Source organism: Diabrotica undecimpunctata, chromosome 8 (assembly GCF_040954645.1).
Source record: "Diabrotica undecimpunctata isolate CICGRU chromosome 8, icDiaUnde3, whole genome shotgun sequence".
Classification (NCBI taxonomy): Eukaryota; Metazoa; Arthropoda; class Insecta; order Coleoptera; family Chrysomelidae; genus Diabrotica; species Diabrotica undecimpunctata.
This window is the reverse complement of record NC_092810.1, coordinates 91,143,462-91,158,286: the sequence shown is the minus strand read 5'-3', so window position 1 is coordinate 91,158,286 and position 14,825 is coordinate 91,143,462. Positions and strand designations below refer to the sequence as shown.

At 31.0% G+C, this 14,825-nt stretch overlaps 1 protein-coding gene and 1 non-coding gene across 2 annotated transcripts in view; one reads left to right on the top strand and one right to left on the bottom strand.

Moving 5' to 3' along the window:
• Positions 1–14,825, bottom strand: part of LOC140447769 (LIM domain only protein 3) — a 1,475,576-nt gene that overhangs the window by 1,148,045 nt on the left and 312,706 nt on the right. The gene's annotated exons all lie outside the window — the stretch shown is intronic.
• On the top strand, positions 2–73 carry TRNAP-UGG (transfer RNA proline (anticodon UGG)). The gene has a single exon. It is a non-coding gene; the product is annotated as a tRNA-Pro (tRNA).

The window sequence follows — 14,825 nt, the reverse complement described above, 5'->3', positions numbered from 1 at the left end:
CGGCTCAATGGTCTAGGGGTATGATTCTCGCTTTGGGTGCGAGAGGTCCCGGGTTCAAATCCCGGTTGAGCCCAATTTTGTAACTACAAAATTTGAAATCATTGTATGGTAACTCCATTAATATCACTAATTAAAACAGTTTCGAAATGCCAAATAATTTACTTTCGTTAAAAAATTTGTTTTAAATGCATTGTAAAACGAAATAAAAAGTAGACATTCAAAGATTTCTAGGTGTTTGAAAACAAAATTCAGATTTTTGTCTAAACCTGTGCCTTCTACATTTTCCAATTTAGAATCCCCATGTCGGTTCATTCGTCTTCTGCCTGCTTTAAAAATTGTAGAAGGCACAGAATCTGAATTTGGTTTCGAATACTTAGAAACCTTAGAATTTCTACTTTTTGTTCTATTCTCAGATGGCGCTGTACGGGTCTGTATGAAGTTATTTTATTATTACTTTCTTTGACGGAAAAGATTTGATTTCACGTTCAGAGCTTCTACCCAATCGCTCTGATGAGTCCTACTAGAACGAAAGACGCATAAGCGTCTAACCATTGAAGGACCCATTAGAAAAGGTGGGTGCCAATGGGTAACAATATAACTTCCTCCAAAAGTTGAGAGCCAAAGTGTAACCTTGTAAACTTTAATAAAATTCAAAACTTTCGTAGGAAGCCAATTGTTAGGTCTCGTCTAGCTTAGTCTCTCAGGTGTGAGAACGTCTTATCTTAGAGTAAATCTAAATAATGGGTGTGGCTGGGACAAATAAACCAAGATATTAACTAATCATATTATTTTTTATATATAAAAAATATAAAAATTGAAATTTGAATAATAAATTAAAATCAACAGAGCAAATTTTGCCTATAGCTTTACAAAACCTAAAATTGTTTTTAAATGATACTTATGGCTTCTGATGTTGTCTTTAACTAGTTAGACAGGATTGCAGAATGTAGTGGTTAGTTGCTGATGTAGTTGAGTTTAGATACTTTCATGTGTGTATCTTCAGGTGGCCATTGAGTTTTGAAATAGTAGCTGCAGTTATTATTACATGGTCGACCATGTGCTGTGAAGAGTCTTTAACGAGGCTCAGGAAGTTCCACCCATGGTTTAGATATGTCCCACCAAAAAGTAGACAAGAAATAAGGCTAAGAACCTAGCGAAAAATTAACTTTATGTTAGCAACTTCATATGTTTGAAATATTTCCTTGCCTTCCATAAAAGAATTTTCATATCTGTCAGAGAAAAGAATTTTCTCTGCTCTGTCATGAGATGACAGAGCAGAGTTACCAAATGACAGATATACTTTGTCTATTGAAGTGAGGCATAGAAATGTATACGTTTTATGTCTGTGACGTAGAGCATACTGGATTCAAAGAAAAGAAATATATCTGAAATATATAAAAATTAAAAATGAAAAATCATGATTAAATAGCATATTTAGTTGATTGGAGAGTTGAATGAAAGTTGAGGGCCAACTATTTTAAAAATAAAAATAGTAAAATGAAAAATAAAGTTGGGCGAATAAAAAAATTCTGTTTAACAAACAGAAAAACAAAAATTTGTTTAATTTACTAATGTTTGTATTTTGAGAACGATTTCCGAAGTGGAAATTGAAACGCCAATAAACGTAATTTAACCTTTAATTGTGACTTATTCCCATTTAAATAGTAATTATTTTAAAGGGTGTGTCGTCTAAGATATAAAGCGCTAGCTACTAGGGACTCAATTCCTTACAAAAACATGAATCATATGTATTTATTGCATGCTTTGGAGATGTGAAACTTAAATTGCTTTCCGAATAATTATTAAAATCAACTGATAAAAAATTAAATATTCTACGATAAGAGATTATCAAAAGCATTTTCTAACGGGATAAAACTTAAGAAGGAGGATTAAGGCGATTATTCACTAACAAAATTAAAAACCAGATAAACGAAGCGATTATCATTCGCTAAATAAAAGTTGAAAGTATCGGTCATTTTCATAGGAGAAAAATAAAATGACAAAAAGGAATAAAATGGCAACCTACAAAACCGAGAGCTCGAGAAAGACCAACGTGTAAACGGGAAACTCAGGTCAGCGAATATTTTTAATAAACTGATAATAAACTAATAATTGAACAAATAAACATTCAAAACTGTAGAGATAGTCTAAAAACCAGAGGGATGGGGGTATAGTCCAGAGACCAGAAGGGGGGGTTGATTATGTACGTTTTTTTTTGTTTTGTTTTTCGGTAAATACTTGTTTGTAATATATTGTTTACATGATTGTGTCTCCTAAACTATTAGGGATATTTATTTTACCAAAATGAAAACTGTCCCTTTAAAAAAAATAAACAAAATTGAGTTTTAAACTTTGTCAAGGATAACTCAGCTTTCATATGTGAGATTAACTTTCAAAACCTTTATTTTAAAGATAATCGTTTCAGCTTTAAAAAAACTTTGCAAAATTACTTTATTTTATTAATAAAAAAGTTATAAAAATTAAAAATTAAAAATTTCATTAAAACTCTAAATAGGTTTTTACAAGACCAACCATACGGAACACCTGCAATACTTCTGACAATACGCTTTTGGACCTTGAAAACGTCTTTTATACTAGAAGAGCCACTCCAGACAGTTATACTGTAACTCATAGTCGATTGCACCTCAGCAAAATAAACAAGACGAAGGTGTTGCAGTATTCTATCCAAATTTCTCAATTGATAACATTTAGAATTAAGTTTTTTACATACATTCCAACAATGAGCCTTAAAAAACAAGTCGAAGTCACTCCTAAAAACTTCACATCACTACAACTCAAAATACCCTTATTATTGATGAAAATACTTACATCAGGTTTAGTAGAATTTGAACAGGATGTAAATGATAAAAATTTAGTTTTGTGAACATTGAACAGAAGCGACTGATTACTGGACCAATCAGAGAAGGTCTTCAGTGAGTTTGTTATTTTATCTTGTAAACAAATTATGTCTTTATCGCGATATAGTATTGTTGAGTAATCCGCATAAACTGAGACAAATTCATCAGACAATACATATTTTAGTTCATTAATATACAAAATAAATAATATCGGGCCCAATATGAAGCCTTGTGGTACTCCATTGTTATTAACAATAATTTTTTCCATTAAGTTCATTTATAACAGCCCATGTGGTTTTTTTTTTGTTAGAGGATTCAGAGATTTTGTTAAAATAAAACTGACCCTTTGTGGCCTCAACAAGAACTATGTGCTGATACTTTTTTTGTCTATATAGAGTTTTTAGCTCAGGGTATGCCTTATTCAAAATATACAAATCCTTCAGACCATCTGAACAAGATTTTACTTCTTGTGTGACTCATGTTTTTTTATTTTGTTTTTGTAATGTTTGGTTTTTATAATAGGACAAGTAATATTGAAATAGAACTGTAATTTATCATGAAAGGCATTATATTTACTCTTAATATCAGTTGCATGATAAACATCTTGCCATGTTTCTTTACTCAAGAGATTGTTGAATGCATCTATAGTGCATTCATGTGTTATTCTGAAATTATTTAAAGCTGATGTCACAGTTAGATAATTAAAATTCAACCTTAAAAGAAATATATATATCGTGATCCGATTCAGTATTTATATTTACAGTACCTGTACAATCATCACAATTTGTATATACCCGATCCAAAATATTTCCGCATGTGGAAGACGACCTTATAGGTGTAAAGTGCCTGGGTGAGAATAATATTTACAATATTAAAATTTGGAAAAATATAATGGGTCACCTCGCCATCTGCTGACCACGTCTTAGAAGAAATTTCAAATCAGACTTCTTATAATCAGCAAATAATCACTCAATTTTAAATTGATTTAGTTCGTGAATATTTGATAGTAGGAGATCGTGCTCATCCCATTCTTTTACCTGTTTAAAAATCATTTCTTCATACTTCACTTTATTTGCGTATGTGTTAAGCGCTTCATAAAAAACATACTTACATAGGAGCCTATTGGCCATAATTTTGGGTCCATCGCTTTACCGAAATTTTGTTCAAATTGAAACTTAGCCGTTAACGACGTACATATTACTTCTGGAAAGTGTTTTTCTAACATCTTCTTAAGATTTTCTGCCGTTGTATCTTGGCCTACTCTAGTAACATGAAGATGGCTAAATTTTGGGACACCACTGATTTCTGAGTTCTCATTACTACCTATAACAAAACGTCCACTCCTTTTTTTGTGTCTAACCATTTTCCATTCTTGTCCACTATTATTTGTCACCGAATTTATATTCTCAATATTTATCAAATTTTCATCGTTTGTTAAATTAATAATATCTGAACATTTTGCTTTCGTTTGTATTCTTAAAATATCAGCTGATAATAATTGTTTATTATTTTTGATTGAAGAAACAACTTGTTTATTTTTATTGGTAACATTTTTAAACACAGTTTTTTTGGGAACGTCTTTCTTTATCAACAGCTAGACTTTCATTAACAGCAATATTTTTTGCGGGTGTAGTTTTTTTGTTTTTTGGATAGTCTTTACTGCTAGACTGTATCGGTTGTTGAAAATTGAGGTTTCTGTTAGAATGTGTGTGTGTGCTGTTGGTTTCTTTTGACTGTGGACTTATTCCATGAGCCGAACCAAAATTACTCTTATAATTATATCTCATACTCATTATATTTATGAATATTTATAACCTATTTGATAATACTGATTTAAAATATTAATTCACACATATATTATATAGGTACCTACATTATATTTTGGTGAGCGTTTTTTTTTGTTTTTATGCTATACTAAATATTAATACTACCTACTAATAACTATTAAACTATACTACTACTACTAAGGATTTCCACAGTTTTCACTGTCTTCCTTCACTCAACCGTTTTCTCCAATTTTCCCTGTCATTCCATTTAACCATTCCATTTCCATTAAACTATATACATACATATATATATATATATATATATATACATATATATATACATATATATATATATATATATAAATATATATATATATATATATATATATATATATATATATATATATATATATATATATATATATATATATATATAACCCGGTTCAACACCTCGGAGGTTTAGGCCCTCTTTATGTGTTTTTTTTTATTTTTTTTTTAATTTATTCTTTTTTTATTATTTATTTATTTATTTTATTTTTTTTTGATTTTTTTTCTAATTAATTTTTTTTTTAAATTTTCATATTTTAATTTTTACAATAAAATTTCACAATTTTAGTTTTATATTAATAATGTGTTTAAGTAGGATCTCATAGATACTTTTATCTTTAGTAGCAATCAAAGTTTGTAGATTAAAAGGTTTTCTTATATATTGTGTAATATAAATTTGATCTATAAAATAATCTATTTCTTTTTTTTTTAATTTACAATCTAAAATCATATGTTCTGCGGATTCTAATTCTCCACATTCACAACAGTTTGTGTCCGACAGTCCTATTTTATGTTTATGTTGTGGAACTAAGGAGTGGCCAAACCTAAGTCTACGTATATATGATATAAAGACCTGTCTAATATCTTATGTTCTGCGGATTCTAATTCTCCACATTCATAACAGTTTGTGTCTGACAGTCCTATTTTATGTTTATGTTGTGGAACTAAGGAGTGGCCAAACCTAAGTCTACGTATATGTGATATAAAGACGTTGTTGACTTGATAGTCACTAAACCAGCTTTTAGATGGGATCTCTGTTTGGATAATTTTATAATACAGTTCCTTTTTGGAATTAATATACCATTCTTTCCAGTTTTTGATTTTATTAATATTAATATATGCATAGCCGTCATTTAGTGTTAACTTATATTCATAGTTTTTATCTAATTCTGTAGCACTCTTTGCTAGTTTGTCTACAATTTTATTATTTTTTAAATTACAATGAGCTTTTATCCAACAGAATGATATTTCTTTACCTTTAGATTTGAGTCCGATAAAGTTTTTTATTATTTCTATAATGATATGATTGTAATGTTCGGTCCACTTCTCCAATTTAGTTAGAGCACTATTGCTATCTGCAAGTATCACGAATCTATCATTATTGGTGATCGTTCCTATGCACTGCATTGCTCTTAATATTGCTATTAGTTCTCCTGTAAATGCCGTGGTATCTGTATATAGACAGATAATAAGTCATAATTTTTGTCTAATAGGTTTTTACTCTCTATTAAGATATGTTTTGTGATATGATTGCACTTTTATAGAAGTTACATTCAATTCTAACTTTATTTCTTTCAATGACGCTAATATTAACTATATTATCTTTTATTGTAGGTTCTGCATTTAGTATTAAACGTGCTGTTGCAATTTTATATAACTTACCAGTATTTCCATCCTTATTTTGTAAATAAACAAAATATGGCCCTTCGTCTCCTTGTGTATATTTATTTTTGTTATGTATAATTAACGACTGATTTACATTAGTACTATTAGTAACGCTTACCTGAAAAGCTGGAAAAAAGTTGTTTGGTTGTGGTTTTAATACCTGTAAAGACATGAAACTTTGACGTGTATTTTAACTTATAGTATTTTTCATATAAAAATGCGTGCAAGGCATTCAAGATTTACTACGTCAGCACCCCACAGCGTTGCCGAAACATCAAAATAGTTAGTAAGTAAGGAATTTTTAAAATGTCAACTATTTGTCAAACTATTATATTAACAGTAAATACACTTAGTTTTCAGATTGCGACAGGTCGCAAGATGGCGACTGGTCGGTTAATTGCATATATTTAATATCTAGTTGTTCTTTTAGTAAATGTATCGTTTTGTTGATTTGATATTATAATATCATTCTGATTAATAATTTTCTTTAAGCACCTGATTTCAGTTATCCTCGGATCCTCATCGTCAGCCCCTTTATCCAAGATTTCGTTTGATGTATCACTTAACCTAACACTTCCTTCACAGCATATAACTGTTTCATCGTCGATATATTTAATACATTTTAATTGTTTCAGGCAGCCACAATGTGATAACGTTCCACATTTTGCACATAACAGACACTGTGCAACTTTTAGGCACTTTTTACAGCACTTAACTACTGAGTCGTAAACACGACCGTTTCTCTGAGGAGCCATCTTGAATCCTTTGAGGAATCAGATTTGCAAGGTAAGAAATGAATATTATACTTTTCGTAAAATGTACTTTTTATGATGTTATTTATACATGTGTTCATTTATCCAAATGATGAAATCATTTTATCCAAAATGTTTGTCACATGGCTGCCAGATGGTGATAAATTTGACTGTCCTACATGTAGTCCGTCAGGATTATGCCCTATTATGGCACGAAAATGATAAATTTGAATAAATATAGTAATTAATGACTTTCTTTGTTTATTTTACTTAGTATTTAGCCCAATAGAATTTGTTGATAGTGTTATGAACATACCGCTTTTATTGTTTCAGGGGTTTCTCTTTACATGAGGCTTTGAAGATGTTGAAAGAAGATGAATTGCCCCATTCTTAATCTGATACAGTTCTGTTACCTCCCGATGATGCCGCTGAAACAGATGAGGATTCTGATGAAGAAGAAAACGTGTCTCCGGATAATTTGCCTTCAAACATGTTGAGAACTGTAGCTGAAATCCATGTGTCTCGTTCGGCTGACTCCGACTCGGATGAATATATTCCAGAATCAAATTTGGTTAAACCTCACAAAGTTCTGAAAATTTCACGACAATACCAGTGGTGTGAAGTAGCAAACATCTCAGTGGAAATAATTACTATTTAAATGGGAATAAGCCACAATTAAAGGATAAAGTACGTTAATGATTTCCGAAGTGGAAATTGAAACGTCAATAAACGTACTTTAACCTTTAATTGTGGCTTATTCCCATTTAAATAGTAATTACTTTAACATGCCACAAGAAAATAGCTTCAGAACAATATCTCAGAGGAAGCAGAAATATTTGATGATTGGTCAAAGGATAATGATCTCAATACTGATACAAAAAATAGTCCCATAGACTGGTTCATGAAGTTGTTTAATGAAGACTTAATTTATAGTTGTCGAATTCAATACATATGCAAGTATGAAAAATAAGAAAAATAAGCCTATATATGTATCCAAGAAATGAAAGCATTCGTAGGAATTCTTATTCTTAGTGGTTACGCTCAGTATCCAAAGAAAAATATGTATTGGGAGAAAGATAGAGATGTTTGTAATTCCCTAGTTTCTGGGGCACTTTCTAAGGATAGGTTTGATTTTATAATGAGTGTTATGTATATAAAAGTAAAAGTAGAAGAAGAACTAACCGACCCTATTGAAGCTGGCAATGGGATGAGACAGGAAGATTCCCTGAGTCCTTTATTGTTCAGCCTGATTATGGATGAAATAATAAAAAAAGTAAGAGCTAAAAAAAATACCAAATCGGAGAAAAACAACTTCTGCTATGCAGACGACGCAATACTACTCTCTCAAAGTAAAGATGATTCACAACGTATGCTGCACCAATTTAATATAACTGCCAGAAAATTTAACATGTTAATTTTCCTAAAAAAAGACAAAATGCATGGTTACAACAGCAAATTGACTAAGATGTAAATTGGAGCTGGAAGGTCAGATAATAGAACAAGTGATGGAGTTTATATATCTAGGCATCACATTATCTAGCTACGGAAAGCTCGAAACTGAAGTGGAAGATCAAGTGAATAAAGCCGCAGGCTGCCTAAATGAAACAATATGGAGAAATAAACATATCGGGAAAGAAACGAAAGGCAGAATTTACAAAACAGTCATCAGACCAATGATGACATACGCGGCAGAAACAAGACCTGATACAGACAGGACAAAAAGGATGTTAGAAACAGCAGAGATAAAAATACTTGATGGTAAGACACTATGGAACCGAGCTAGAAGTACAGATATACGACGTAGATGCAAGATGGAGAACATCAAGAACTGGGTAAGAAATAGAAGAGTAGAATGGAACGATCATAAAAGCCGAATGACAACAAATAGAGTAGTAAAGATGGCAAGAGACCACGAAAATGATGGAACGACAACCTACTGGAGGCACATTGAAAAGCAGACAGAATCGTGTCTATATAAAAAGAAGAAAAAGGAGAAGCATATTGCCGATAATAATAATTTGGACCGGTTGAATCGGTTCCCTATTTCGGGCGTCACGGCTGCAAGCAGTTTATAAAGGGTATACCGATAAGATGGGGATATAAACTTTGGGTTGGGTGTAGCAACAATAGGTACGTGACGTGGTTTGAACTATACCAGAGAGCATGAACACACATATCGCCTAAATATAAGGATTTCGGTGTCGGTGTAGGTGTACTTAGTTATGTGGATATTCTCAAATCAAGGTGGCAGCTGAAAAAATTTTATTTATTTTTTGACAATTTTTTCATTACAATGCCTTTATTTGAAATGCTGACGAAAAAAAAATTTCAGAGGAACGGGAACCATAAGAAGTAACAAAATACCAAAAAAATCCTCTGAAATCAGCAAAGGAGTTACAAAAAGATAAAGGAGGTTCGTACGATGCAAAGTTTGACGCAAAATAATAGTGTTGTATCGCTGTGCTCTAACGCAGTTGGTGCGAAACCTATTCATTAAGTAAAGCGATTCTCACGACGAAAAAAAAACCATACTTGTTTCTCAACCATTTATGGTAAAATTATATAATCGAAATATGGGCGGCGTAGATCGATGCGATCAAAACGTAAGTTTATATAGAACTGGTATTAGAGGAAAAAAGTGGTACTTCTGTTTGTTTACTCACTGTATCGATTTGGCTATACAGAATGCTTGGTAACTAGCTTTTCGACGATGCATTGCAACTTCACTTCTTGAACTTACAAAAGCTACTTCATCTTCTTGTGGACGACCAAGTCAAAGAGAACATGCCGATTCTCGTTTCGATGGAATGCACCATTATGTGATTGACCAAGAAAAACAAACGATATGTCACTACTGCCATAAAAAAAACACTTCAAGGTGTTAGAAATGTGATGTTCGTGTCCATGTACGCTGCTTTGTGAGTTACCATACAAATGGTAATGCTTAGTCCCGACGTCCTAGATTTAGGACGGTAATTTTTTTTTTGTGTAAGTTGCAATTTTTTTAAATATTATTTTAGTAATGTACTCAGGTGTTCCAAATAAAAGATATTAATAACAAAAATTTGCAGTTTTCATACAATTTCCCATGTCAGGGTTATCTGGGTTAAAACATTCGGTTTCATATTGTACTATATAAACATATATATATATATATATATATATATATATATATATATATATATATATATATATATATATATATATATATATATATATATATATATCGCACCCTCAGTGCAAGACTGCAGTAACTCAAAATTTTATGAAAATGAAGTAATCATGGAATTCGATTGTAAACATGCATATCTATCCCCTGTAAAACTTTAGTAACTTTCAAATGCTTAACCGGCTAAATATTACAACAACAACAGTTTAACTATTTTGCGTTTTTGTACATAAGTTCCGTGCAAAACTGTTGTAACTCTAATGTAACAGAGTTACAACAGTTTTGCACGGAACATTGCAATGGTTTCAATAACAAGCAATGAAAGGCGCGAAAAAAGTGAGATATTTGTCATATTTGTTATTTTAATATGTATATCTGTGGTGTTTAATATTAATATACAGTATGTCTACGTAATCCATTAACGGTCGAGACAATAAACAAAGATTAACGAGACCAATCTATTCATGTAAGTTTTATGTCCTTTGTGTGTCATTATATTTTCCATAAAATGTTTGCGATGTCGTTTGACCATTTATTTATTAGATTGGATTAAAAACACATAAATTAAGACTAATTATTTACAGCCAAAAAGTATTTTTTTTATGAAAGGAAAAACAGTTATCTTAAAACTTGTGTATTAACAATACTGACAGGTTAAAAATATCTATTCTCCGAAAACTTGTTCTATAAAAACTAAATCCCAAACTATATTAAATCTTCACGTAACCTTCCGGGGCGATTGTCATCATATTATTGTCCCCACGTAATTCCCAACTTTTACTAAGGTAGTGAATTCCAATCCTTTTGTTAATCACTTTACTCAAGGTAGCCTGATTTGCATATTTTTATTATAGTCCTTTTGTTTTGAATTTAAATAAAAATATTCAAAGTTTTACAAATAATGTTTCTACCTTGTTATGGCATTGTCATTACAAAACGAAAGATTTGTGGCTATCAGAACCATGTGCAGAAATAAAAATATTAAATTGCCGCTAACAATAAGCCGTTTTTTTAGGTATAATACCTATTTATTCTAGGTAGCTATCTGATTTCTTGGACTCTATTAAATGTAAAGTTTATTACCATACTAAACCACGATTGCTGTTGGGGATTATTTTTTCTTTACTTACCCGATGATTTATTGGAATTTATTAAACGTATATACTAAACCCCGGGAATTACTTTCCCTTTATCTACCAGGTGATTTCTGTGAATACTTTAAATGTAATGTTTAGTACTATTCCTATCGTTGTTGGAGATTACTTTCTCTTTACCTACCCTATTAACTCATTAGAAACGAGTTCTCAGGGAAGAAGTACGAGTAGGTACATTTTAGTAGTGTAGTTTTTAATATAATCTGTTATTAGCCCTTGTAAGTGATAGATGCAGAATTAACGATTTCGAAAATGTCAAAATTTAATAGTTCCAGAACATTAAGGATTTTATCCCTGTGTGCGCAGACAAGTGAGGATAGCAACGACATGCAGAGTAAGTTGAATTTAAATTAATCGTTGTATTATAATCTATTTATCTACTCTTGTTTTCAAATTCAATGGTGAGAATTTCTACGACTAGTGTAAACTGAACGAATTAGGGGCGTTCAAAAAAATACTTCTGATTTAAGCGAAATGATTAAAAGTACATACACACAATGTATTAGAGAAACAATAATACTAAAGTTTATTTATCAAAATAATTTTATATTCGAAACCGCACGATAACAATATTACTACTTATTTACAGAGATTGTTTCAACTTCTTCTTTTTCTTCTTCTTTCGGTGTAGCCATGTCTACCTGTTTTTTCAATGCGTGGTCATTATATTCTATTCTTCTGTTTCTTACTCAATTATTGTTTGTTTTAACTTTAAAATCATTATTATTTTTCACAGGTATGATATAAAGGACCCATATAAAAATTCTGCAATGTAGAAAAGATAGTCCGCACATAATTTTCTTTAAGTACAACTATGATGACGAACTATGGAATTCTTTTAATCTAAAAAAATCATCGCGGACTACATATAATATACGAGAATTGCTACTTAAACCTGCCTACAAAGAACAGCCAAAAATTCAAATGGCCAAAAAGAAAGATTTGGTATACTTATGCCATACGAGTATGATACCAGAAGCTTACCATAGTTTTTATGAAAATATTCTGGCCCAAGATGATCAAGAAGAGGACAACAACTAACAGAAAGTGTGTCTACCCTTTTTACAATTTTTTCCTTGCAAAAGTGTTGTAACTTTAAAATTCCAATACTAAATGTGTAGTGATTAACAATTTTCTCCGTGCAAAAGTGTTGTAACTTTGAAATTCCCAATTTTTTTAACATTAATATTATTTTATTTAAATTTTTATTTTTCGTTAATGTAATATAGGCTAAAAAGCATGCAAAATAATAATTAAATGTTAATTTTTCTTCAAACTTGTGTCTTATTTCACCGATATTAGCACGAAAATAAACAAAATCGTCTTTATCTCGAAACTTACTTATTCTGACTTACTGCAGTCTTGCACTGAGGGTGCGATATATATATATATATATATATATATATATATATATATATATATATATATATATATATATATATATATATATATATATATATATATATATATATATATGTTTATATAGTACAATATGAAACCGAATGTTTTAACCCAGATAACCCTGACATGGGAAATTGTATGAAAACTGCAAATTTTTGTTATTAATATCTTTTATTTGGAACACCTGAGTACATTACTAAAATAATATTTAAAAAAATTGCAACTTACACAAAAAAAAAATTACCGTCCTAAATCTAGGACGTCGGGACTAAGCATTACCATTTGTATGGTAACTCACAAAGCAGCGTACATGGACACGAACATCACATTTCTAACACCTTGAAGTGTTTTTTTTATGGCAGTAGTGACATATCGTTTGTTTTTCTTGGTCAATCACATAATGGTGCATTCCATCGAAACGAGAATCGGCATGTTCTCTTTGACTTGGTCGTCCACAAGAAGATGAAGTAGCTTTTGTAAGTTCAAGAAGTGAAGTTGCAATGCATCGTCGAAAAGCTAGTTACCAAGCATTCTGTATAGCCAAATCGATACAGTGAGTAAACAAACAGAAGTACCACTTTTTTCCTCTAATACCAGTTCTATATAAACTTACGTTTTGATCGCATCGATCTACGCCGCCCATATTTCGATTATATAATTTTACCATAAATGGTTGAGAAACAAGTATGGTTTTTTTTTCGTCGTGAGAATCGCTTTACTTAATGAATAGGTTTTCGCATATATATATATATATATATATATATATATATATATATATATTATTCTTTTTTGAAGAATAATTATATTTTGATACAAGCTCTGGATTTAAAAATAAAATGCTTGTATCAGAACTCATTCATCAATTTTTTTCTGTATAGACTTTTAAAACACAATTTTATATTCAAAACGAGCTTATAATAAACAAAGTTACTCTATATGAAAATTTTGCTAATTATAACGCTACAGACAAGGACTGAACTAATGAAAGGCAGTTTTAGGGCATGGGCTGGGTGGCTTCGACTCCCCATACATATACATCCCCGGACCGCCTCGGGTCGTACACCATTCTCGTTTCATTTCATCTCCACTCATCCACTACAATTTTGCATTAGTTTATCAAATCGGGTATTGTTTCGAATACTCTAATGGACTTATTTCATATAATTTCGAAAGTATGTACGGCCGTAATTAGACAAATTTGGGTATTTCAATTTTTTTGAACTTTTTTTTGTTTTATACAGTAAAGAGGCAGTAAAACGATGCAGTCTGTTATGTTATATTATTATTATTAGTAGTAGTAGTAGTAGTAGTAGTAGTAGCATTATATAAATATATATATATATATATATATATATATATATATATATATATATATATATATTTATATAATGAACCAGAAGTATTTCCTGACAACATAAGGAAGTAAACGTTAAATATTGCGTTTGCAGCAATAAAAAATGAAACGTGTATTCTTATAAATTTTTAATCCAAGCTTTCCGACATGGGTTATGTCCTTCATCAGGGAGCTCCTACACACCATCTTGATGAGACAATGGCCAGCTCGGTCACCGGATCTCACACTAGTAGATTTTTTTCTGTAGGGGTAACTAAAACCTAAGGTTTATGCTACTGCACCCAACAGTGTTGACATTATGAAACAACGAATTGTTGAAGATTACTCTGAAGGAGGGTTTTAGGGGAAAACCCGGAGGTAAAAGTGATAAACTTTTTTGCATCTTTTTTGGGGTCCCAAAATTTATATTTTCGGCAAAATTCAGCTTGTTAGTATGATTTTTAGACGTTTAGAGGCATTTTCGTCTCTGACGACTGGAGTAAAATATATGAGGGGGAGGAAATTTTAGCTAGCACTGAATGTATATATTATGTTAATATGTACATAAATATTTGGTAATATCGCTGAAGGACATGGATATGTCAATGTGCAACTACTCCTCGACAGCATCGGTTTGTGGTAGGATTAGTTAGTCAAAATGTGAATATGACTGTACGTG